Below are 25,536 nucleotides of genomic sequence, written 5' to 3' on the forward strand. Positions count from 1 at the left end.
ACCCTAACCCTGAGAGACTCGGGCTCTTCCTCCCAAATACTACTGCCCACATCCCAAAGACCCCTGCCTGCAATTCTTGGGAGGCTATACACAGGCGCAAGGTGCTAAAAAGCTAATTAGCATGAGAAACGAGGGAAGGTGGGGATAGGTGATGAATATGTATAGGCGCTTGTAGAATATTAATAGATTGATTGTATAAATTCAAGACTGCTTTCCGCTTTGGGTATGCATGATAGGTGGAGAGATCCCCTGTGCATCCAGCACTGCAATAAAGAATATACCACTTCAAGGAATTTTGGCTTCAATCTTTGAATCATCTTTGAGGGAGGTACCCCTTGGGGGGAACCAGGGGGAAATAGGGTTTGTAGTGGCTCCTTTGAACACGTCAGATGTAAGAAATTTTAAGAAGGAAATAGGAAACCTTTTAGATGACCCTTTAGGAGTTGCCGAAAGATTGGACCAGTTCCTAGGTCCAAACACGTATACCTGGGAAGAAATGCAGTCCATATTAGGAATCCTCTTCACTCTAGAAGAAAGATGAATGATCAGGCAAGCAGGAATGAGACTGTGGGAAAGACAAAATCAGGGAGGTCCTCCAGGGGATGTGAAATGGCCAAATACCAACCCTAACTGGGATCATCAGGCTGCTCAGGGGAGGCAAAATATGAGGGATATTAGGACCATAATGATACAAGGGATAAAGGAATCGGTTCCAAGGGGACAAAATATAAATAAAGCTTTTAACAAGTGTCAGTGCAGAGACGAATCTCCAACTGAAGGGTTAGACAGGCTGAGAAAAAGCCTTCAGGTGTACTCGGGGATAGATCCTGATTCCCCTGCAGGAGGGGCACTGTTGAGAACCCAGTTGGTAGCAAAATCCTGGGAAGACATCCGAAAGAAATTGGAGAAACTTGACGATTGGCATGAAAAAGGATTAGAAGAATTATTGAGGGAAGCACAAAAGGTCTATGTGAGGAGAGATGGGGAAAAACAGAAGGCAAAAGCAAATGTTTTTGTGGCAGCAATAAGGGAAAGTCAAAAACCAAGTGGACAGGAAAGCAGGAAAGGGTCAGGAAAAAAACAGGGTGAAAGAGAACCCATGGATAAATGGAAAGGACAAGATAGAATCCTTATCTGTTACTATTGTGGCAAAAAGGGGCATCTTCAGAGGAACTGTAGAAAAAAGAAACAGGATGAAGAAATGTTGAAGGAAGACTAGGGGTGTCAGGGGCTATATCTTTTGGGGACCCGAACATCGAACGAGCCCTTGATAAAATTATTAATAGGTCCCCAGAGGGAAGAGGTATATTTTCTGGTAGATACTGGAGCGGAGAAATCACCTATGAGAAAATTACCAAAAGGGGTTAAGGAAGGAAAGGGGAATACCATGGTAGGGTTAGTAGGAGCAAAAGGTGAGCCCTTTAAGGTTCCTATATTGGAAAATATAGAAATAGAATCAGAAAAAAAACTATGTCTCAATGACCTATTGCTGGTGCCTGAGGCTGAGCACAATCTATTAGGAAGGGACTTAATAATAAGATTAGGGTTGGAAATCAAGAGCCAGGGGGGAGAATTTAAAATTCAGCTATATACCCTAACCCAAGAAGATGAGGGAGAAATAGACCCACAGGTATGGTACCAAGAGGGAGATTCAGAAAAATTAGATATGGAACCCTTGGTAGTAGAAATAGTGGATCCACAACAGCCAATAAGGATTAGGTAATATCCTATCCCATTGGAGGGGAAAAGAAGACTCAAACCAGTGTGAGGAATGTTTTAACAATACTTGTCAATAGAGAGCTTGAAGGAAAATGTATTCGTAAGTTTTTTCCTTGAAGTCTCTGATATCTGGGGGTTTCAGAACAACTGCTAACTATTATGACTTTTGCATGGGACACTATGCAAGCCCCTGATATCTGGCCTGGAGATGAAGGAGAAGGGAAAAGCTGAAGGACGGCTAAAAGACAAAGCTTGCAGGGAACGCTGTGCAAGCTTTTGACATGCACCCAAGAAGTACAAAGAAGAAGGACAAGAAAAAAAGCCTGAGAGGAAGACTATGAGCCTTCAGCATGGGAGACCCCCAGAGACCCCCAGAAGGACCACCAGAGACTGATACGTATGCTCCAGTAGGGGGGTTCAGATTCTGGAACTAATTATAATAACCCTGTTTTTTTTTAGAAGTAGTAATGAACATGTATTAGTCTAGGAGCAAAAAAAAATCATCATCTTGATGTGACGGGTGTGCGTCTAGGTGGAGCGGAGACTCCCGGCACACCCAGCACTGTTTGCTTACCTCTATTCCTTTAATAAATTGTAAACGTTGATTATAATCCTATTTTGGGATTTAGCCATTTATAACACCAGTTATAGACAGGTTGCTCCAAAAGGGGATGCTGGAACCATGTATGTCCCCACATAATACCCCCATTTTGCCAGTAAAAAAGGCTGATGGATCATACAGGTTGGTTCAGGATCTTAGGGCTGTGAATCAGCGAACCATAACCAAATTTCCAGTGGCGGCTAACCCATATACTTTATTAAACCACCTAACACCTCTGCATAAATGGTATAGTGTAATAGATTTGAAGGATGCTTTCTGGGCCTGCCCATTAAGTGAAGGGTCTTGGAATTACTTCGCCTTTGAATGGGAAGACCCCGAAACAGGAAGGCGACAACAGCTTAGATGGACTGTACTTCCTCAGGGATTTACTGAATCCCCAAATTTATTTGGCCAAACCTTAGAAAAATTATTACAACTTTTTGAGGTAAAGGGGGAAGTGAAATTGTTGCAATATCTGGATGACCTATTAATAGCTGGGGAGACTGAAAAAGAGACACGGAGAACCACTATCGAATTACTTAATTTCTTAGGGAAAAAGGGTTGAAGGTCTCAAAATCTAAATTACAATTCGTGGAAAAAGAAGTAAGGTACTTAGGACATGGGCTTAGCCAAGGAAAGAAAAAATCGGATGCTGACAGGGTATCTGGGATTTTAGCCCTATCATCACCCAAAACGAAGAAGGAAGTGAGGCAACTGCTCGGGCTCTTGGGATATTGTAGACCCTGGATTGAAGGGTTTAGTGAAAAGGCAAAGTTTTTATATGAAAAATTGACTGGAGAAAAAATTAAGTGGAACGAGGAAGATGAGGAAAAGTTGAGGTTGATCAAGAAAACGTTAATAGAAGCTCCAGTGCTGAGCCTCACAGATTTACAAAGACCCTTTTATTTATTTGTAAATGTTTCTAACCAAACTGCATATGTTAGTTGCAATTACAGCTAACTCAAGAATGGGCAGGAATCAAGAAGCCTGTGGGATATTGTTCCAAACTATTAGACCCTGTGAGGAGGGGGTGGCCAGTGTGCTTCCAGGCAATTGTGGCTACTGCCTTACTGATTGAGGAAGCTAGAAAAGTCACTTGTAGGGCACCTCTGAAGATACATACTCCACATAATGTTAGGGGAGTACTCCAGCAGAAGGCTGAAAAATGGTTAACTGATAGTAGGATGCTGAAGGATGAGGCCATCCTGATCGACTCCCCTGATTTAGAATGAAAAATAACTGCTGCACAGAGCCCTGCACAATTTCGATATGGGGAACCCCTAACAGAACTACAACATAACTGCGTGGAAGTGATTGAATTGCAAACCAAAATCTGACCCGATCTCGAGGAGACAGAATTAGAAACAGGAAAAATTATTTATTGATGGATCATCCAAAGTAGTAGATGGAAAAAGAAGATCAGGGTATGCCATCGTAAATGGGGATATGGTCCTAATAGAGTCAGGACCACTCAGCGCTGCCTGGTCCGCTCAAGCACGTGAACTTTATGCATTATTACGAGCCCTAGAACTATTGAAAGGAAAAAGTGGCACTATTTATACAGACTCTAAATATGCTTATGGAATAGTCCACCCATTTGGGAAAATTTGGGAAGAAAGGGGACTCATAGGCACACAGGGAAAAGGGCTGATTCACCAAACTTTAGTTACTCAAATATTGCAGGCACTGAGAGGACCTAGGGAGATTGCTGTGGTACATGTCAGAGGACATCAAAAGGGAACTGCCTTCCACATAAGAGGGAATAACCTAGTGGATAGAGAAGCTAGGGAAGCAGCTCTTAGGAAGCATGATGTAGTCCTAACCCTACAAGAAACGGATAACGGAAAAGGGACACAAGAGAAAAAGTATACAGAAGCAGAAATAAAAATTATAAAGACCATAGGAGCAGAACTGAAAGAAGGAAAATGGATTCTGCCTGATGGAAGAGAAATACTGCCAAAGGAACAAACTAGGTGTCTACTTTTACAGCTACACCTACAAACCCACTGGGGAACAAAAGCATTGAGTGATCAATTTCTAAAATTTTATGGGTCTGTAGGAATATATGAGATAGCCAAACAAACCGTCCAAGGATGCTTAACATGTCAAAAGGTGAATAAGAAGGTGATTAGGCAAGCACCTGCTGGAGGAAGACGAATTGCATATCGACCATTTGAGAGAATACAGGTGGACTTTACTGAACTACGAAAGAGACGGCTAGAAGAACGGTGGAAGAGGGGTGGACACATGCATCACGACTAAAGGGACCCGTAACAGGAACCTGGAAGGTTGAGTCTACTTCTGGAGATCTGAAAGTTAAGCTTAAAAGAACTTGAAGCATATCAGGGCATAGCTACCCTTTGGATGCTAATTGTATGTATATTAAATCTTGTACTGATTAGAATATTAGCAATCATTGGAAACTCATATAAAGGCCCTAATAGAAGGATTTGGGGACCCCAAAATCCCATAGGGGGAGTGCCACCTCCAGTAGAGATACCCACAACATCTTGAATTACCTGAAAAATTTAAAATAATAGGTGGGAAAATTTACCTAGATGATTGGTTATCTGCTTTGAATCGAGCCCCCAATAACTCGTGGAAAAGTTGAACGCAAATAGAAGAACCATTGCATGTGTAAGTCTGGACCATTTCCTAAGAAGCATCAGGGAGAGGGCAAGACCGGAGAAGGGACCAGTACTGCGGCTCAAGAAGGTTTACCAAGGGCTGCAACCCCTTAGGGTAATAACCACCGGGTAACATGGCCTTTACCGGACCTCTCCTAATTACATGCTATTGGTCTCAGAATTGTAGTGAATGTATTGTTAACACCCGGAGGGGAAGAATTCAGGAACAAACACTACTATGCCTGTTAAACCTATGCTATGGAAACCAGAGCATGCTCAATGTAATGAAAGCAATAAGATAACCAGTTACAAGCCGAAAGAGGTCCCCTATCAATGGCGGATAGAGGTAAGAGCTAATAATGAAGGAGGGTTAATTGGGAAAAGTACAATTATTATACACCCTGAGGAATCATGAAACTGAAACACGAGCTAACTATGGGATTCCAACCATTGCTAAAAACTTGTTTATAAATCTTACAGAGAATATTGTGAAAGCATTCTTTTATGGTTCAATTGGCCTTGGCCAAATTCAAAGCCAAGACACGAATTAATGACATTCAAAAGAAGAGGAGGGATTGTTATATATGGAGTGGTAATTTGTGTCAGAAAAATGGCTGATATTAATAAAGAAGGGGGAGATTTGGGAACGTGGCAATGGGGGTCGGAAAGCCTCCTGGTTGGTGATAACATCAGACTCTTAACGGTGAGGTCATCAGGAATGTAAAGTGGTTAGAGGAAATAAAGAAGGGGTATTGAAGCAACGCCCTGCTGTCTGGGGTTGCTTGTTTTCCCCTCTGTTAAGGCACAAGGCACAGAAGTTGCTGGGGGGGTTGCTGGTTAGAACTGTTAACATTTATTGTTTTATGTTATATGATAATAATATTATTAGTGTGGTTTCAAGGGTTAATGAAACGCGGGAAAAGCAATCCCGTTTTGTTGCTTTTGGGAACCTTGTGGTGGGCAGAGCATGTGCAGAAGAAGAGGAAGACAGTCGAAGCCGCTCCTGCAGTCTGGAACAAAAGGTTGCTAATGGTGATGGGGAAACCGTGAGCCTTTCACCCACAAGGACCACCACAAAGAGAATTCTAATATGAAGCGGGGATAGGATATCCATATGTATAGGCGTACTTGGGTTTCTTGTAAATATGTAACAGCAATGTCCTCTATATATTTGGAAAGTTTGATAGTTGGGTGCGCGTGGTGGTAGAGCATAGACTCCCCACGCATCCAGATCTGTTTACTTGCCTTTTATAAATATTCTTTTATGTTACTAAATTCAGAGGGAGTTGAGACTTCATTTATAACATGATGAGGTTGCATCGTCGGTTGTGAAGGTAAAAGGCAGTCGGTTTTGACTGTAAAAGGCAGTCGGTTTTGACGGTAAGAAGATGTTGGGATTGACGGTAAGAAATTGTAAGAAGTTGTTGGGTTTTTGATGGTAAGAAGTCGTAAGACGTTGTTGGGTTTGACGGTAAGAAGTTGTTGCGTTTCGATGGTAAAAAGGTTGTCGGATTTGATGGTAGGTTTAGTCTGAGTATTGAAGGCTTCCAGCAGTAAGCTCTGCATCTGAAAGACAAAGGGAAGAAATGTCATTCCCTGCTGTGACAGTCTACATGGAACTGTCTGGCTCACTGGTTTTCTTTCCAAAGAGAGAAGTCACAACCCTGTACACGGATTGATCTGCTCTCTGACTACAGGGCTGAACTGACTTGAGAAGGCGGCTTCCAAAGCCCTCCCATTAAACGGACTACATTTGAATTCTATGCTAAAATTGGTGAGCTGTACAGAATAGTAGGACAAAGCTACCTGCTTTGATAGCAAATGGTTGACCTTAGGTAAGTTACAGTCATTTGAAGGTTTGACTGGACGGCATCCTTGGTTTACTAGTGATCAAAGCTGACCAAATCCTAGCCACAGAACAGAAGCGTTCAGAAACTTGCTAGAGAGAGCACTTAGGAATGCAGGAATTTAACTGCTTTAATGCTGCTCTTTCTCTCACGTATCTGCAATTTCCTTAAATCACAAATTGTCACTAGCTATCCTTGTTCATTTATTCAAAGGAACATGATTCCGGTTGAAAAGGCACTCTAACAAGTCCTCCGTTGTTCCTAGTCTGTCCCTAGCTTCTTTGAGAGGTTCAATACAGTAGAAAATTAAAAATAATAAACTAGCAAATAATTAATGTGTGGAAGTGGTCTTTTTTCAGATTAGATTCCACCATTCAGAAAATCCTGCTTAAGAGACATTTTTTCTTTGCTTTGAAAGACTGACCTTCCCCAAAAGGAAACTAATTAGTATCTTTAGGCTTGACGAAATACTTGAATTCCTCAATTTAACAGAATTGCTTTGCACAGCCCTCCTATCCTGCTTACCTTGCAAGCAGTGTATCCAAGTGGCGTGGGTACTGCTGTATTTCTCAACGAACATCTCTTTCACGTATATAGCCCAGGGATCCCCATGCCCTGCACTTGTGTAATGCATGCAAGACGTTTACTTTCTTCCTCTACTTTGGACTGGTTTAGAGAGAACGAGTTCGCCATCTGCTGGCCAGAGAATTCACTGAAGCCCGAAGAGCAGTAGAGCAGAGGCATTTTCTTCTGTGCTCTTCCTGATTTTTCAGCTAGAAGAGATACTTCCAGTCTAGTACAATCAGGATTCTTTTGACATTAGTATAGTAAAAAGTCCATTTTTGCAACACTGGAAATTGAAAGACCTCCGTTCAGTCCCTAATTTTGTTCTTGATAATGGGACAGATTGCATGAATGTTGGCAAGAAAGTGTGAACAACCAGCCTCCCCTCCATGTCGTATTTTAAGATGACAACTTCTGGTGCTCCCTGTCTCAGAAAAGAAAAATGCTTGGAAACAATTGCACTTGCTCTTAAGCTTGAAGAAACTTGTCAGTGCCAGAATCTACTGACTCTGGCAATTTACTTCATCATCCAAACTGGGCAAAAGATATGAAAACCTCTTCCGAGATTTTACTTCTCCAAACATTACGTAAAAGGCATTCAGCTGTACAGCAAGAAGCTGAAATAGCTGAAGGTAGTATGTTATTCACATGAATTATTCAGGCAGGTTTTTTTTAGGAAGGCTGTGATTCATTAGAACATTACTAGCCTCTAAGCCTCATGGCATCACCTTCCATCTTGACTGCTAAACCTCCTTGCTCCCTACTATCTTCTTTGCCAAGATACAGCTGTCCACATTTACTTTTCCTACTTGGCTGGACTGAATTTAAGAAGGGAGCTTGCAACTCTTCCTCTTGTTTGCCACTTCATCATCAAACCAAATGAAAACCATTTGCCTTTAACCTCTTTATTTCAGGCCTTCTTTCCTAGTGGTCATTCAAAACTGGGAAAAAAATAGTCTACCAAGTCGGGTTTTTTTTTGATTTGATAATAAATCTGCAGACTGTTAAGTCATCAAGCACTTCAAGACTGTTTGAAATAATCTCGAGATTAATATAAAAGGAATTCCTCAAACACGCTGCGGCCGCTTACCTTTAGTATAGTCGTTGGATGCGATGGAGCTGTATTTCTTGCTTTCGCCTGCACTGGAAGTCTTCCCTCCCTTGTAAGGTTGTTTACTGCTCTCACTTCTGCATTACTCACATGAAGAGCCATCTGGAGGATGGGATTCTTCCTTCTTCTCCCGCGTTATCTTCTGGAAACGAGGATCTAAGTGTTCCAAGGAGCCTTTCACTTTCCTGGTGTTTCTCCTTTTTCTTCTTTTTCTTCTTCTTTTTCTTCTTTTTCTTACGCTTGCGATTGGCATTGTCAAAGTGGAGCGCACAGAAACACAAATCATGAAGTCTGAAAGAAACATGCAAGTTAAAAAGGGAAAAAAAGATGTGGCACTTGTTGCCTATATGAAACTTGATTTATTTTACCACAGGTGATGATTTGCAGCATGTCAGCTATTTTGTGGTGCTTTGTGCACACACAACTTACTTTAGATGCAGCAAACTTAAGCCATCAGATTGAAGGACCATAGGTCCTGGTTTGTACACAGATCATTAACAACGGCTAGCTCTGGAATACGTGCAAGCAGAAAAAATCTTTTAACCTAATCTGGAATGGTGTACGGATGTGATTCGAACTATGTGGTCCAAAGCTAGTGCTCTGACACAATTTAGCAAGAGCTTTCCTATCTTCACTGATCAACCTAACAACATGATCCCAGCCAGCTGATGCTATCTAAATAACTTAGAAACTACCAGAAAATAAATAAATAAATAAATAAATAAATAAATAAATAAATAAAAGGAAGACATGAGAAGCACCCAGAAAAGAATTAGGATAAAAAATGCGGAGTATGCTGGAATCCTTGCTTACTTGGAATCCTTCTCTCCATCTTTATCCTTAGACTTCTGTTTCTTCCAGAACTTGTGATATTTTTGCATTTTTTTCACCACCTACAAGCTCCTTTTCTATCTTTCTGTCTTTCCTTTCTATTTCACTATCACTACCTTCTGCACGGGTATATTTTCTTTTTCTGTTTCCTTCTGTTTCATTTTTCTGGCAACAGTTCTCCAAATGAGCTGACACAGGTGGAAGCGCATGTCTTTCACGAGAATGTCTTCTGGAATGTTGCTGAGAATGAGTCTGCTCGGGGTGTGCTAAAGCGACGTACATCTTCCTCTCTCAAGAGGGAACCGTGAGGCCATCCGCTTTTGTAATGATAATGCTTATGTGACCTGCTGTAGTAAGTTGCAGTCGATCTGTCAAAGGCTGAATCGCCGTGAGAGAACTTTCTCTCTCTACTGTCTCCTGTCGCATGAGGTGAATAGTAATCCTTGTAATAGCTACATCTTTCCCATCTCCGTGCTTCGTCTCGATAGTATCTTTCTCTGCTCCAACTTCTTTCCCCTTTGGATCGGTAGTACCTATTGCTACCTTGTTCTGATCTTCCTCCGCTGCCAGATCTGTACTTTGAATATTTGACTGCTCTTCTGCCATTCTCAGGGCTGTTTCTTTCACGAGGGAAAGATCTGTACCTGCTTCCCTCCCAGTACTCCTGCTTGTGACTCTTTTGCTCAACAAATTCCACGCTCTGAGAACACCTCCTCTTGCTGGAAGGATCTGCTTTTTGACTCTCCTTCTCTTCACTAGGAGCATGTTCCCTCTTTCTTCGGTAATGCTCTTTCTCAGTGGTTTTAGTCTTGTCCTTTGTATCTTGGCGTCTATCTGCAATAGCTAAGGAGGAAAGGTTTTTAGAGCTACATTCAGTGTCAGACTTGAGAGAGGAAGTTTGCCGCAATTTCTCACCAGGCTCACAAGACTCTTTGCCGTACAAAACATTTTCTTTTGAAATGAGGTCACGTTCTTTTGATCTTCTTGGTTTCTCCTTGTCTCCACGGTCATCACATTGGTACTGGGCGAGGTATTCATCATTCCCAGGAGATTTCGGAGGGTCCGCAACACTGCATAAAATAAAAACCCATTTCTCACTTCTGCTGAAGGACGTGATTATTAAGAGTAAAACCTTCCAAAGGCAAACAAACAAACAAAAACCTCCGGACTACAGGAACGCTCGCAAAGATATGCCATTTAGAAACCTCTCCTGTGATTAGGACACCTTCTTCAGCTCCCAGAGAAAGTGTTTTTTCCCCTCTTGCTTCTGAAGCCATTGCACTAAAAAAGCAAACGCATCTGTCTCCTTCCACCTGCTGCTCTGAGAAAAAAGGCATAGGGGCGAGCGGGGAACAGCCAATGTTTCTCCAGACAGTGGAGAAAAACGGAAAAACATTCTATAAAGGAACACAAGTTCTCCTTGAGGCACCAACCTGCATCAGAGTGATATGCTCAGTGCTGATCATTAGTTCTGTTCGTGACACTGGACACACAGTATGGAATTGTACTAAATTAAATCCTTCCATTAAATACTATTAGTAGACAGATAAAACTGCAACGAACTTCCATAAAGTCTTGTCTTAATCAGACTGTGCTCATTTTACCTCATTTCCTCTGACAAGCTGTTCAGCTGGCTGGCTGTGAGGGACTCCGTGATGACTTCTCGATTGACTGAAGGCATAGCTCCAGGCATCTGCAATTGCAATTAAAACACACAAGTCAGCAGACAAAAAAATACTATTTGTAGTAGTACTGAGGACTACTCTTGTCAGAATTTCTCCATTAAATGGTAAGCAAGACCGCTGTGAGTTGTATGCATTATCTACACTTCAAAGATAACCCCAACTCACCCCCCAAAATCTACTTTATGAAACTTAGGAATTTTTATCTCAGCTGAGCTTAAGTTGACAAGTTCTAATGTAAGCTCAGGTCTGCAAATTCTAAGGGGATAATACCACAAAGTCTTACGATCACATTTGTGCTGTGTTTTCTCAGTATTTCACCTGAATTAGGAACACAATAAACACTCCCGAATACATCGTAGGTGAGAAATTCTCGATGGAGCAAATCTATGTTTCAAGCAATCCATTTGTTTTAGAAAAGAACATCTCAGAAGGTTTAACAGGTTCAACTCGGCAAGTGGAATCATCAAGTTTCAGTCCGTTTTCTTTAGATTCATTAACTAACCTAATAGCACCATTTAGTGAATCTGTTTTTGGCAGCTCATGCTGGGATCTTCCTTTGTCAGCATTCTGACAGGAAGAATCGGAATGCTGCAATGTACGGACTACCTTTCCAACCAAAATTCCATTAGAGGACATTGCATTGCAATTCCTTTGAAATAAGCCCTTTGACTCCTCCTCAGATTTTCCTGAAGATTCTGCACCATAAGGGACTGTGTTATCAGAGCTGAGTTTAGGATTTTCATTCACTGTTGGCTCCACAAAAATTTCATCAGAAACTTTTTTGTTTGTTTGCATTTGCTTCATTTGCATTACCAAATTTGTAATTGTGGATGAAGGAACAGCCTGGTAGAGATCTTCATCCTCCACAGCACTGCTAAGACAGTCAGGCTGTGACACAGTCTGACGAGCAGGCAATTTATTGTGAATACTGATGGTGATCTTCTGTTTTCTCGACGTATCAGTAATTGAAGGCCTGGTAATTGCCTGGTTTTGAACACAGGCCATTGGTGGTGCTGAAGATGGCCTTTTTAGGGTGACACCAGTGGTCTTTGCGTCCTCTTTTATGGATCCATTTCCATTTAAACGGCTTGAATTCTGTATTTAAAAAGAAGAAATTGCAAGATGGATTAACACAAACACTGCATGTAACATTTTGAAACACAAAACTCTCCTACTGAGTGTTTCTACAAATGGTCTTAACACCTAAAAAGAAAAACACACTGCCCTTTAAGGATAAATGCAAGTCCAATAAGCGTATTCAATTCCTGCTTTTGGTTTACTGCAGATTGGTATCAAATTAACATCATCTTTGAAAACCAGCCAAGCAACTTAACATTACCTGCTGCTATTCCCAAGTATATTTATTTTCCCCTTTAAACATACCCTGAAAAGCCTGAAGTAATTGTTCTGGTGCTCAGGAATACGACAATTAGTTTTCCCTGTCTTAGCTAAAGTGACGAGGATAGGAAAAACAAGTCCTCTTTTAAATGATTTGAGGATTAGTACACTCTGCTTAAATTGTCAAAGAGCGTAGCTCTCTGTGCTTTAGAAAGCTGTCTTGGAGTATAAAGTAATAGAGTCGCATGGCTGCACAATTTAGCAGTAACCACTGTTTGAATGACTCTGGCTGTAGCATGAGGGCTGTGAAGAAAGCTGCAGCGTGGGAAGGAAAACAAAACTAAGATGCCGAAAACCAAACAAAAAACCCCACACCAAACCCCAAACCCACTAGCAGTTTGGTGCCGTTATCTGCCCTACCGCTTCCCTGAATTACCTTAATCATATGAGGAAGAAGTCGTGGTCCCATAAATCCAGCCTGCTTACTATTAGCCCCCTGCTGACCAGGAGGGAATGAACAGGGATAAGATGGTGCTGGCAAGTAAAACGCACGTTCTCCAAGTGTCAAATCATAGCGCCTTCAGAAAAGAGCAGTGATCGTAGTTTAGTTTTTCTTTCAGCCTACTCTTGGATTAAATCCCATCCTATAATTTTAGAGGAACAGGTCATACGATATGGAAGCCTTCTCTACAGAAGGCTTTGCCAAGACTAAAAACTGAAAAGTAGAGAACAGTCTTCCTACTAAGACTATCACTTGCAGAGCAATAATTCATTCTCACACCACAGATGACCTTCATTTCTCTCCTTCTCTAAATTAGCCAGCTACAGATAACACATAGATAGCAATTTACACAAGTGCTGCAGTTTAAGGCCAAGCAACAAAAGATAATAAACGACACAGAGAATTTCAGGTTAGACAGAACTGAATTAGACAAATAATAATCTTCTCCCGGGATAGCAAGAAAAACACTTGCAAAACAGAAAAATATCAATGACAGGAAAGTAAATCTCTTCTGAACACATTTTAAGATTTGTTATTACCTGATATAAAAAAGTATGTAAGCTTGCTGACCAAGAACTCTTTTAATGTCAGTACGCACTACTTTAGCATCATTCATCTGATACCAAAGTCCATTACCAGCCTGCAAATAAAGACAACGATTTCTTTAGGTGAATTGCACGTTTTCCAAATGAAATCACGGATAGGAACAAAATACACACATGTCAAATAAAAATATAATGAAATCTTTTTCCCTAGAAACAGTAGCTGCTAGTCATGCTTTAATTGGTTTGCCAGCACAACCTTTACCCTGTTAGAAATGCTGTTGACTTCTACCTTTACATAGCATATATAGTGTCCTGAGTGACAGCTGACACCGTGATGTACCAGCACCACATATAAGGCATAGAGCACTGGTTCTCCCATTGACTGCGATATGTAGGCTCTCAGGTCCAAATACTCCAGATATTTCACCTCCTAAAGAGACACCAAGAAGACAGAAAAATTATCCCAGAGTACTTCGTGGACTAGCCAGAGAAAAACACTTCCAAAAAACATAGACTAGAATTTATTTCTAGAATATATTTCTAGAATATATTTCTTGATTCACTACAAATAAGTCTTCCCATAAACAAAGTTTAAGACTAGAAGTTGCAGAGAACTGTTTCCTGATGAATCAGCCTTCTCAGAGGAAAGCATATGCTTCTTGTCAAGCGGGAACTTTACTGATATTAAGAATAAGCCATAGTCGTTAGTCTACAATTATTGTCTGAAAATATTAACAACTTTCAGCTTTGGGGGATGTCCCATTACACAATGATATAGTTGCATTACAGTGGTAAATATACCTTGTTGATCTTTCCACCTGTGAAATCTGCAAATCTTTTCAGTGATATTGTGAGAACCTTGGAAGAACGGTGTATGGTAAATCTCTTGGACGCAGGAACCATCTTTTTACACCTTAAAAACAAGCAGAGATAAGTGTTTGAAGGCATCTTCTTTTTTCGCCCCCAAAACAAACTCCTTTTAATGTCTCACGCATGCCTATGCTATTTGAATGATATTTACTTGCATAATAGGTTGGTCTTTTTTCTTTTCATAAACCCATGCACTGCGTGTCAGGTTTGTTAATACAGAGAAGAAGGTAAATTTTCCCAACAACTCAGAGCATAGCGGGAACAGGAATCTCTCACGAAAGGGTATGACCAGGTTGGATGGCAAGGTACCATTTCTTGGTCTACAAAAGTGGCTATTTGAACTCCAGTCCTGGATACATTCTTTCAGCTTTCAAGGGAAATACAAATACTGAAAGCGGAACGAGAGAGCCTTGGTCCCCAGGACTAGAAATTGCAAATAATCTCCAACATAGGTCGACTATCAACATCAAAAATACAACAGAAGCACATGGTCATTCTACAGGAGGGAGACATTTAACAGTAGGAAGTCTTCATGTACTGAGCTTGTCTGCAAAGACACTGAAACCATCTGCCATCCTTTGAAACAAAATAGTTCAGTTTGACACATTGCCCTCTCCAAGGTAGGACCTACGGTGTAAGCAGTGAAAATTAGCCACTAGCCCAGAGAACAACGGAAACTGGGCAGTTTACATCAAGAAAAGTACTGTCGAGAGCTAATAAATAGAAAGAACAAAGGTAGCTCTTTTTGAATTCTGATGGCAAAATACAAGCCAGAGAATTGCAAACCCATAGGGAATGCCTATGAACAAGACTTCCCCCCTCCAAAGAAACAAAAATCCAAGTCTTTTATAAACTTCCACAAAACTTGTAAGTAGATCCAAAGTTTAGAGGTAGTCCAACAGAGTCATGCAACATAGAAAACTGACATCTAGGATTAAGACCTAATCCGTCAAAATCTTACTCGCTACATTTATAGCAATTCTCTCCATCCAGCTCTTCAGGTTTCACAAAGAGTTCCAGAGCTCTGGTAACAGACGAAACCGCCTAGAGCAGCGAGAAAGAAGAGCGTAAAGTCACCGTAATTCAGAATTCCACAGACATACTAGTAGTTTATAAGAGAATCTTACTAACATACTCAAGCGATCTACTAGGAGCACTGTGAAGAAGGAGGCAGAAAGAGCATGCTCAGCATTGACCTCACCTGGAAGGCATTTGACTTTGGAACAAATACTTTTCCAGTAGCCTAGACAGCATCTATAGTGTGCTTTGTCATCAATACTGGGGACAAATTCATCAGTCTAACAATTAGATGTATATTGAGGTAGAACAACAAAGAAGTATGACAGCATTATCATTTTTGCAGAAAGAGAATTCTTTCCCCTTAAACCCAATGCAAATGTGGAGACTATTTACATGGGTTCCACGGAAGGACAAAGTCCAATCCACTTCCTTAGCACCACCAAGCTCTTATGTTTTAACATTATATGTGGTTTGGTTTTTTAAGTTAAACAAGTTTAATTTAGAAAGTTATGCATGTACTTAAACATCATGAATTATATTTAGAAAACATCTTACCTTTATATCCAAAGTGATATCAAGAAATGCCTCATACGTATCCGAAACTGCTTTCAAGCACTTCACTGGAAGCAAAATATAAATGCTTAACATTATGTGAAGGAGACTAACTGTCCAAATTCAAGTTGTTGACAGATACTACTTTAGACAAACTACAGACTGCTTTACTACCGACAAAAGACACAGATCAGTTCTAAGGACAGGAATATTTTTTCAAGTACCTCTCGATCTTAGAAGTCCTCCAAATATTTGATGAATGATGGTGGTAGCTTGAGAAGATCTGTCCAATCTGGAAATAAATTATAATCAGACCTCAGAAGATTTAAGGCACAGAGTTAACTCTTCAAAGAGTTTGATGAAAACCAAGGATGATGTAGACTTTCGTTGCTGATAGTAAATAAGGCACTAAAAAGTGCTAGAGATCATTTCTGAGAGTAAATAAAGGACTAGAAGGTGCTAGAGAATGTATGAAAGTGAACTTGTTTATGCTTACTCGGTGCTTCCGTTCAAGCACGCTTCCTGCATAGCATCAACAGTATAGCGCAAGAACTCGTGTGCGTCTTCTTGACTGCCAAAACGGAAATGTTGTCCTATTCCTAAATAAGAAGATGATAGTATTGACCTCATTTAAAAATGAAATCATTCTTGTATTTCTAAAATCTCTCTTCATTTGAGTGTTAAAACCACTTATACACATCAAATAATTATTTGAAGATTACAAGCTATCGAAAAGAAACACATCTGAAGCCACTTACGACTGAGATTACTGATAACATGCGTAGGCTCGATGGCATCAACAGTGCAACGCAGGGCCTGGTTAATGTGAGTCTCCATCTGTCGCGTTAAGGGGTGTAGCTGATTAACCGTTACGGGCCCGGTCAGATTCAGGATACTGAACCAGTCGGACATTCACCAAAAACACATTAACCGTCTGGGGGTCCAGTCAGACATTCACCAAAAACGCATTAACGGCCTGGGGGTCCGTTCAGACATTCACCAAAAACGCATTAACCATCTGGGGGTCCGTTCGGACATTCACCAAAAATGCATTAACCGCCTGGGGGTCTGGTTAGATTCAGAACACTGAACTATCACGGATAACCACCCTCACCCTTGTTGCACTCAATGAGAGTTATCACAATGCAATCAAGTATGGTTTATTACAGCAACAGATAATCAGGTTCTTTTGGATTGCCGGCGATAGTGACTGTCTGCAAAAGCAAGCTAGTATGCATAAAATACACAGGTGTTATAGGTGTTGTAGGTGTCACAGATGTTACAGGTGTTATAGATGTTTATAGATGTTACAGATGTTACAGAGGTTATAGGTGTTTACAGGTGTCACAGGTGTGCAGCCTAGAAATAAACGCGTTAAAAAGGATCAGAGACTCTATAGAGATTTATAAGCAAGTATTCAGATCTCACCCAAAGGCGTCCCGATGGGGGGGGGAAGAGAGGCTCAGCCCGTCGACTGATCCCAGGAGTCAGGAGGTCCTAAGGATGTTGTCCTCGGGATGGTATCTCCCCTGACGGTGGTATCTTCCCTAACATCCCCTCTCTCTTGGGCCAATTTATATTATTTTCTATCTTTTAGGTGGAGCTTGAGTGGCTCTAGTCAAGCATATCTTAGTTATGATTGGTGTAAAGTTTTCCCGTCTCCGTTTAAAGCAATAGGCTCCGAGGAATTCAGAGCGCATGCTCAGTGAGGGGTGGTCGCACCTTGGAGGCGGGTAGCTTTTGGGATGGAGGTGTGTTTTGGTATTATAATGATATTATAATGAGCAAAAAGTACACTAGGGTACAGCATTTGTCAAAACATGACAGGTCTTTGGCTTAGGGTGGCAAAAAGTGCAGCTTTGTGCACAAGAACAGTCGAGGTCCCATCTGATTACAGAGCCTAGCCGTGGTGTCTCCACTCCACTCTATGCTCCGTGCTGTTCCTTAGAGCTAGCACACCAAGTTTCCCCAGCGCGATAGCATCTAAGGCTGGGAGCCTAGGGAACGCTCAGATAAAGCAGTTATGCCCTACCCTGAAAGCCTCTTCAATGCTGTACCTTTTCCTTAAAAATGTGAATGTTAGTTTTATTTTCCTAGTTACTTCAGGCATTTACACCACATAATCCACCCCGTGACTATAGTCACTCAAGCTTCACAACAGTTGGAATATGTCGGGGATATCACATACATTCTCGGATTGAGGTTTATCGAGTGTATGTACATTGTGTAGAGATGCTAAGCATTTCATCATAAACCAGAGTTTAACACACAAACTAATTGTCAGTATAAAACATAATACAGTGAGTATTAGCAGAACAATAACAGGGTGAAGCATCTTGTTGAAGATTCCCTTGGCAGCTGGCGACCATCCAAACAAAGTGTCCCACCAACGGTGCCTCTCATCTCTCTGCACTCTTTCCATCACTCGATGTATTTCCTGTGCATCATGATGGACAGTAATCAGAGTCTTTTGTCCATTTTCTCGGACCTGTGTCATCAGCTGCTTCAGGTCCTCATGTACCAGCAATTTCTTCACCAAGGTAAGGTTCATTCCAATAGGAGTAGGCAGCAGTTCATGAAGTAGAATATAATTAGATGCAATAAGTTGATAAGAAGTGACAGGAGCTGAGTATTTAAAATCACATCCTAGAATTTTGGTAAAATTGCAAACACAAACATTAGAGTGATTACTGATATCTACCACTGCATTATCTACGACTATAGAATCACAATGAGTTCTCATGCAAACACAACCTTTCCCAATATACAGTTTCAAGGGTTTCATTCGGATGTATCTCAAAGTGGCAAATATTTTTCTCAATGTCAAGACAAATGTCTCGGGATTCCAGCGTGTTACTTTCACAGATGAAACCTTTTTGTTCATGCACAATACATGCATTTACATCAATTGTTTGCCACTTTCCTCCCTTTTGATGGGCCCATACTTTATGCCCTTTAGGATAAAGTATAGTTCCATTATGATTGAGTCCTAATGCAATGATTGGATATACATTGTATACGGTGGCATTACTCATAGTAAGTATAAAGGCAACAATTTTATCATTTTCTGCATAATGGGTAAAGTTGACTAATTGCCACTATGCTTGAAATTCTTTTTCAAATTCTGAAGCATTATCCCAAATCAATTTTTGAATTTCAGTGGGCAAAGTTCCTCCTTCTCCCTCTCTAATAATAGCTGCTGCTACAGATTGTATCCATAACTGTGCTTGGATACAGCTCAAGGCAAGGGAGGTATTGCCTTGGCTTTTTCCAAGAGCATGTACAATTAATTGATGATATAGAAGCCATTGATTTGCTCCTAAAGCCAATAAGGATGATTTTATTGGTTGTTCCAGTTTCCTTAGGTCATCTGTAGTAGCAGTTACTCTACTCATTAAAACCTCAGCATCAATGCTATTTAATATACCTAATCCTGTCCCCAATAACCCAGTTGCATCCCGTGGCCCTCTTTTAGGGACCAACTAGGGTCAAAGAGAATTTGTTGTTGAATTATGTAAGGGCCTGTATTGAAGATGGAAGGAGTTAGACCAATGGGAGGCTGAGTCGGTTCATTTTCAAGTATCTGTGGAGGCAGAGGCTTCTTATCCTTTGTAGTTGATGATGTTTCTGTATTAACCATGAATTCAAATAATATTTCTGTGCCTCTGTAACCCCAAAGACAGTACACAATTATAATTTCAGTCAGCCGATTATAAGTGGGTCCATTAGTTATTCGACAACCAATTTGTCTTAAAGTTCAGCCATTCTTAGAGAATCATTCCAACTCCATTCATCTTTTGAAAATATTTTGTTTCCAGGTAGAACTAAAGTAGAGAGATTTAGGTCCTTTTTGTTTTGAGATGTTCCAGTGACTATGCTATACTGTGACAATACATGGTTAAATGCCATGGTGAAACACCTCAGCTCCATGCACAGCCACAGTAGCTAAGTTTCCTTTAAGGTCTGTAATTGCATCAAGGTCAGGGTAAAGCATGGCATTATTAATCTAAACTGTTGATTCGTCATCTTCCAGCTGTCCATATACAGTTTGCTCAGGGTTCCTGTGAACACAAAAGAAAATAAAATATGCTCGGTTGTATTCAACCGGCAGGGTTAGAAAGAGGGTGAAATAGCAATCTTTGATTTCCCATGCATAGAAATATTTGGGAGTAGTTAGCACTATTACTACTGTTAGATACACAGAGGGCTTTCACTATCTCTGCCATGTTTGGAACTGCGGCAGTCAAAGGTGTAGTGTTAGCATTCAACTGTCTGTAATCCACTGTAAAATGCCATTGCCTGGTTGGTTCCTTTACTGGCCACACTGGTGAATTATAAGGTGAATGGGTCCTTTTAATAATGTCTCTTTTTTCCAATTCTGTTACCACCCCGTCAATCCCTGTAAATACTGCTGCTGAATGATTTTAGCAGGGGATAAGGGTATGGATGTTTGTAACAGGCTCAGTCTCATGGTGCCTGAATCCCTTTGAAGTGTTGCGAAACTCCACGCAGTTCCATCAGGGAGTTTCCACATGCAACCATGCAGTATGTCAAATCCTAAAATAGTATATGCAGCACCAACTAATACTTCTATCCTGGTTAATTTTTGTTCCTCTGGCAACCAGAGTGAAATTTTTGTAGTGGGGCATTGTTTTTCCACACCATTGATTCCCGTGAATTTAACCCTGCGTTGACCAGGTGTTATGCTCAGGGTTTGTGCTGTCTCATGTGTAATTACTGACATTTGGGTCCTGGTATCAATAAGAAAATTTACCAATATTTTTGGGGGTTCAACAGGAATGGCAATGATAGGATCAGAGTGTTCTTTAGAGAGCCATTGAATTGCTCCGACACCACAACTCACTCTGTTCCCTATTAGGTTTGAACCTCTCTTTGAATTTGGGATATCTGGGATTTTTAGTGTGGATTTGGCGGACTCGCCGAGAGTGGTCTTGGGATTTAACACTGGATGAATTAATCCAGCCTATTTGGCATCCGTATTTATCTATGTCTTGTACCAATTCACTCCAGGTGGGAATAGGGGAGTTAGGATTTCGCCTACAACCACTATCATCATCCCTACAAGCAGCTAGTATGTGATCTTGGGTGTTTTCTACAAACATCTTAAGACAATCAGGGAGTCCACGGATGAGAGGGGTTAATTGAACTGGGTCAATAGGAGCTAACATTGGGGAATTCCTTAATTTATCTCTTTCATATATCGCCTGAATGCAGGCTGCTTTCTGTACTGCTACAGCCAAGTCAGCTCCTGGTGTGGTGGTTAAAAATACTCCAGGTCTCCAAAAGCCTCCTACTTCTTCCTTACACAACATCATTCGATCTCCTCCTTTAAGAGAAACTCGACACACATGTTCAACTTCTGATTCCCCTGACTGCCTTGAGATTTTAACCAACTCTGCTGGTGACAACGGAATCGGTTGCACAGTAGTACAGATTTCATCATTATCATCAACAGTAGTCTCAGTCTTAACCAAAGGTCTCAAGGAAATCGATTGAGGTTCAGAATCAGAAATCTCTTCAACACCATCATCACTGTCAGACCAGAAATCACTGTCCCAGCTTTCAGGTTCTGCACTATGCAGCACTCCACGAATCTGCTTGACCGGAGCGCAAGGCTGTACTTTATTTAACAGATGACTAACCCTCTCCAGCAATTGTTTAAGATGATTATTCTCACTCACAAGTTTATCATTTTCAGTCACAAGTTTGTCATTCTCAATGGAAAGTTTATTATTTTCATCCAAAAGTTTATCCACTCTGATTCCTAATGTTTTTCCCGTCTCCCTTTCAAAGGCCAATGATGACTTCAACACGTCAATCTCTGATTTCAAAGCTGTATGTTCCGCATCAGAGATTAGTTTGGGAGCAGGAGTTTCCTTAGCTTTTTGCCGAGCACAAGACAAACAGGCTCCTAACACAGCACAAATTGCACCTTTACCCTTTCTTTGACCAATCTTTCGTGAAGCCTGACAATGCTCAATGCACTCTACCACTTTCTCCTCATCTTTCCAAAACTTTTGGGAAAACTCCTTCCCTGCCTGGGAAGGGGCACATTTGTATTTTTGCAGACGTTTATCCATAGCAATCCTGCCGACTACGCCAATTTTACTGTCGCGTTAAGGGGTGTAGCTGATTAACCGTTACGGGCCCGGTCAGATTCAGGATACTGAACCAGTCGGACATTCACCAAAAACACATTAACCGTCTGGGGGTCCAGTCAGACATTCACCAAAAACGCATTAACGGCCTGGGGGTCCGTTCAGACATTCACCAAAAACGCATTAACCATCTGGGGGTCCGTTCGGACATTCACCAAAAATGCATTAACCGCCTGGGGGTCTGGTTAGATTCAGAACACTGAACTATCACGGATAACCACCCTCACCCTTGTTGCACTCAATGAGAGTTATCACAATGCAATCAAGTATGGTTTATTACAGCAACAGATAATCAGGTTCTTTTGGATTGCCGGCGATAGTGACTGTCTGCAAAAGCAAGCTAGTATGCATAAAATACACAGGTGTTATAGGTGTTGTAGGTGTCACAGATGTTACAGGTGTTATAGATGTTTATAGATGTTACAGATGTTACAGAGGTTATAGGTGTTTACAGGTGTCACAGGTGTGCAGCCTAGAAATAAACGCGTTAAAAAGGATCAGAGACTCTATAGAGATTTATAAGCAAGTATTCAGATCTCACCCAAAGGCGTCCCGATGGGGGGGGGAAGAGAGGCTCAGCCCGTCGACTGATCCCAGGAGTCAGGAGGTCCTAAGGATGTTGTCCTCGGGATGGTATCTCCCCTGACGGTGGTATCTTCCCTAACATCCCCTCTCTCTTGGGCCAATTTATATTATTTTCTATCTTTTAGGTGGAGCTTGAGTGGCTCTAGTCAAGCATATCTTAGTTATGATTGGTGTAAAGTTTTCCCGTCTCCGTTTAAAGCAATAGGCTCCGAGGAATTCAGAGCGCATGCTCAGTGAGGGGTGGTCGCACCTTGGAGGCGGGTAGCTTTTGGGATGGAGGTGTGTTTTGGTATTATAATGATATTATAATGAGCAAAAAGTACACTAGGGTACAGCATTTGTCAAAACATGACAGGTCTTTGGCTTAGGGTGGCAAAAAGTGCAGCTTTGTGCACAAGAACAGTCGAGGTCCCATCTGATTACAGAGCCTAGCCGTGGTGTCTCCACTCCACTCTATGCTCCGTGCTGTTCCTTAGAGCTAGCACACCAAGTTTCCCCAGCGCGATAGCATCTAAGGCTGGGAGCCTAGGGAACGCTCAGATAAAGCAGTTATGCCCTACCCTGAAAGCCTCTTCAATGCTGTACCTTTTCCTTAAAAATGTGAATGTTAGTTTTATTTTCCTAGTTACTTCAGGCATTTACACCACACCATCGTGCACATCATGCAAAAATCTTGTTCACGACTTGAAGAGTGAAAGAACAAAGCATCCCAGTCCAGCGAAATATCCATAACTACAAACATCTAAGTACAATTTAAACTATAGATACAATATCCCTCTCCTTGCTACATTCTATTCTCCCAAGATGCCAATGTCCCAACAGTCTTGTAACATTTCATTTCACACAACTTTACAGAATAAAAATATCCACTAAGCCTGTATTCAAATGCATTTTGTGATGAGAAATCTAAAAGACTACTGCAAAGTCGCATTTGTAAAGGCTGACAGGAATGTGAACTCCACAGGCTGCAAAATGTATTACTCTCCAAAATTACTACTAAATGCATTACTGTCCAATGCACTTCATTATTCCCATGAAGCAATAAATGATCCTTTAATAAACAAACAAACAAATAACTAAATAAATAAAACATGGTGCATTAATTGCACTCCATATGCTATTCGGAGCCCACTGCTAATACAGTGCTCAAAGCCAGCTTCTACAGGTAAAATCAGGCAAATAAGTTTATCTCACAGAATCACTGCTGTTCTTTCACCTTCAGAGCTATCCAACAGATTCAAAATACTGTTAGGAAGTACTCACATGACTGGCTGTGCTCAAGAGAAAGCATGTAATTGGCAAGTGGGGGTGTGTAAGTCAAACACTGTAGAGTAGCATTAAGAAAACGTGTTGCCAAGATTGTACAGGCCAACTCCAACACTTTGTGTTTCTTGCCAATCCATACAAATCTTCTCAGGTGAAAAAAGAATGCTCTGTGGCGGAGCAATTCCATCATTAATGACTGCAAGAAAGTTAAATTTAAAAAGAGATTTTGTTTGTTTGTTTCTAAGAAAGGTATTTAAAAAAATACTATTCTGCAGGAGCACCTAGAGGAGCTAGCTACAATCCAAACCAGAAAAACTTATTGCAGACAGCTTTAATACCACCAAATTCAAATTGGCTGGTCAACACAATGTTTTGGGGAAAAAAAAAAAACAAAACAACTTTAGTCAACCATTTTAATTTTTCTAAGGCAAGGCTAACTGCCATTCTGTTTGTAGCACCTAATGCCAAGTTCCTCTCCGTCTATAATCTTTAACTGATTAACTCAACTACTGTTTTTTTCCTTATTATAACTTAAACCACAAACTTAGACTTGAAATTATACGGTAAAAACGTAAAAACTAGGAACTAGGAATGACGGTACCCCTACAGATACCAGATTTTTTCCTGAGCAATGTTATCCTTCAAAAAACCTGTGAAGAATGGAAGCTGTGAATAGCAACCATCAAACACTTTTCTTTGCAAAACAGAAAAGACATGGAGGAATCTGTGCATTACAAAAAGCTCCCCATATTTCTCTGTTGACTGTAAATATATCAAAATTAATTTCTGTAACATCAGTCACTTCAGTTGCCTTAGGGGATTCGCTTTTGAAGTCTTTGTTCACCGTAGTCCCCTTCTCTATCAGTGCAACAAGTAAGAACTGCATTTTCTACTTTTGCTTTGAAGAAAATGGAGGCAGGATAAAATGCACACTTACTTAGATCTCTTGGGGCAAAAGCCTTAGATTTTTCAGATGATCTACAGTAAATAGCACCTCCACGTCCTTGGGCCACAGAGGCTTGGCTTGAATCTTCTGCAGGCAGTATCCGGCCCCAGTTTGCGGTGCGTGACATCAGTATTTTAGTACTTGGTTTCTTGGATTTGCCAGACCGCCTTGAAGAGGGCTTTTTAGGCTTTGAAGATTTGGGCTTCTTAGCTACGGTCATTGTTCACATCTGCGACAGAGACAGAAGTTCTGGTTGACGTAAGAATATCAAGAAGCATTCCAAGAAGAAAAGAGTAGCAGAAGTCCTGCCACTTAATCTCAAAGAAACAGCCTTAAGAACTAAATCGCTTGTATGAATGATTTAAAAAGAATCCCCAAACTAAACACACAAAGTGAAAATTTCCATCTAAACTCTATCAGTATTACTTTTAGCTTCTGCAGAACTAGTGGCTGATGCCATTTCTTTCCCTTCCGTAGGATTTTAATCCATTACAACTCTGGAGTCTTTTTAATATAAAAATGTAGAAGACATTCTCTGAGGGGAATCAGTTATTTATTGATTTCCGGAGTTGCGCAATTATCTGTTAATTAGTACCTATGATCTAATAGATAATTGTTGCAATTATCTATTGCTGGCATGAGTAACGGAACACTATTACTTCACTGCCTGCGTTTTTCTGTTTCGTCTGCACAAAGGTACCCAGAACTCACTGCTACTTTTCTTCTGTCTTTCCAGGGTTCGCCCTCT

General features: G+C 40.9%; 1 pseudogene across 1 annotated transcript; it reads right to left on the bottom strand.

Moving 5' to 3' along the window:
• Positions 1 to 4,514: 4,514 nt before the first annotated feature.
• Positions 4,515 to 25,008, bottom strand: LOC311220555 (ubiquitin carboxyl-terminal hydrolase 42-like; annotated as a pseudogene). Its single transcript has 14 exons — positions 24,780 to 25,008; positions 23,823 to 24,038; positions 16,571 to 16,649; positions 16,309 to 16,411; positions 16,037 to 16,104; positions 15,816 to 15,880; positions 15,202 to 15,284; positions 14,172 to 14,283; positions 13,660 to 13,800; positions 13,365 to 13,465; positions 12,760 to 12,901; positions 11,373 to 12,080; positions 10,905 to 10,993; positions 4,515 to 4,629 (listed from the first exon to the last, which is right to left on the bottom strand). The product of its transcript is annotated as a ubiquitin carboxyl-terminal hydrolase 42-like (transcript).
• Positions 25,009 to 25,536: the final 528 nt, after the last annotated feature.

Source organism: Netta rufina (genome assembly GCF_964035555.1).
Source record: "Netta rufina genome assembly, chromosome: 34".
Taxonomy (NCBI): domain Eukaryota; kingdom Metazoa; phylum Chordata; class Aves; order Anseriformes; family Anatidae; genus Netta; species Netta rufina.